Genomic DNA, 2074 nt, shown 5'->3' on the forward strand with positions numbered 1-2074 from the left:
GCACCGAATAAAACGACGTGATGCGGCTTCCACGGTGACGTCAACGCCCGTTTCTATTTATAGCGCGAGGCGTAGCTACGGTTTCATTCAGAAAAAAAACAAGGTGGTTCAGCCCGCGAGCGGAGAGGTTATACCGGCACGCCCGGTTGCCGACATTGATGACGTTTTGTCGCGCAGTGAGAGTCGAGTGGAGACAAACGGATTCGGTTCAGTCAGTCTTTCTGATTCCCAGTTATCTGATTTGTGTTTATGTCTAGAAATGTCAGTGATCATTTGAAACGTGTCTGCCGAAGTTGGGACGTGGGAGAGTTCAGGATCATTCCGTTATATCGGAGTAATAGTATTATTTATTTATTTTCTACAAACATGTCTCTTTAGATCGATATTAATGCCATAGTTGTACATTGAATGTGCTTTATCTTTCACCCCGGCCTGATATTGGCTACACTACATCCAGCTCCTTCCATCTCCAGCGGGAGCGATGACACTGATGTGGCCCAGGATGCATCACATCCGGCCGTGATAGGAGTCCCATAAGGCGGCGCACATTTGGCCCAGGATGCATCACATCCGGCCGTGATAGGAGTTCCATAAGGCGGCGCACATTTGGCCCAGGGTGCATCACATCCGGCCGTGATAGGAGTTCCATATGGCGGCGCCCATTTGGTCCAGGTTTGGCCCAGGTCGTCCAGGTTTGGCCCAGCGTCGTCCAGGTTTGGCCCAGGTCGTCCAGGTTTGGCCCAGGTCGTCCAGGTTTGGCCGGGGGAGGCCGTCATTGTAAATAAGAATTTGTTTGTTAACTGACTTGCCTAGTTAAATAAATGTTCAATAAAAAAATGTTGTGATGTCGGCTTGCAGCGCAAACTCTCCCCATTGAGCAGTGTAGACTGTATCCTACTCGGAATCAAATCAAGTGGGATGGAACAAATTGAAGATGGTGACCAATACTACAAGTTATTTCTGGCCCGGTGCCATGTGGGCACCGGGCTGTGGGGCCATGTGGGCACCGGGCTGTGGGGCCATGTGGGCACCGGGCTTGTCTGTATATCCTCTCCCGCTGGAGACAGACAGAGACCAGGCAGGGAGGGACGCTGCTGAATGTTTATCATTATACAGAAATATGTTATACAGAATGTAAACATTTGATAAAGTCATAACTGAAGTAAAGTAACTGTCTCATCTGAACATTGATAAGTGACATATGAGCCACAACAATTTGAAATTAATGGGATGCAATTAGCTTTTTCCCATGAATATAAGATGACAACACATGAAAACAACACAGCATTCTGCAGATATATCAGAAACATTAAATAAGGAACAAAGAACCAGTCTATACAGGAAAATGGCTACTTGATATCAGGGTTGTTGTCCAAGGCCATGTAGCCTCTCTGCTATAGCTGAGACTGGGACTGGGAGCACTGAGCAGCCTCTATACTATAGCTGGGACTGGGAGCACTGAGCAGCCTCTATACTATAGCTGGGACTGGGACTGGGAGCACTGAACAGCCTCTCTACTATAGCTGGGACTGGGACTGGGAGCACTGAAGAGCCTCTATACTATAGCTGGGACTGGGACTGGGAGCACTGAACAGCCTCTCTACTATAGCTGGGACTGGGAGCACTGAACAGCCTCTCTACTATAGCTGAGACTGGGACTGGGAGCACTGAACAGCCTCTATACTATAGCTGGGACTGGGAGCACTGAACAGCCTCTCTGCTATAGCTGGGACTGGGAGCACTGAACAGCCTCTATACTATAGCTGGGACTGGGAGCACTGAACAGCCTCTCTGCTATAGCTGGGACTGGGAGCACTGAACAGCCTCTCTACTATAGCTGGGACTGGGACTGGGAGCACTGAACAGCCTCTCTACTATAGCTGGGACTGGGAGCACTGAACAGCCTCTCTACTATAGCTGGGACTGGGACTGGGAGCACTGAACAGCCTCTCTACTATAGCTGGGACTGGGAGCACTGAACAGCCTCTATACTATAGCTGGGACTGGGAGCACTGAACAGCCTCTCTGCTATAGCTGGGACTGGGAGCACTGAACAGCCTCTCTACTATAGCTG

This window comes from Salmo trutta, unplaced genomic scaffold, assembly GCF_901001165.1.
Source record: "Salmo trutta unplaced genomic scaffold, fSalTru1.1, whole genome shotgun sequence".
Lineage (NCBI taxonomy): Eukaryota > Metazoa > Chordata > Actinopteri > Salmoniformes > Salmonidae > Salmo > Salmo trutta.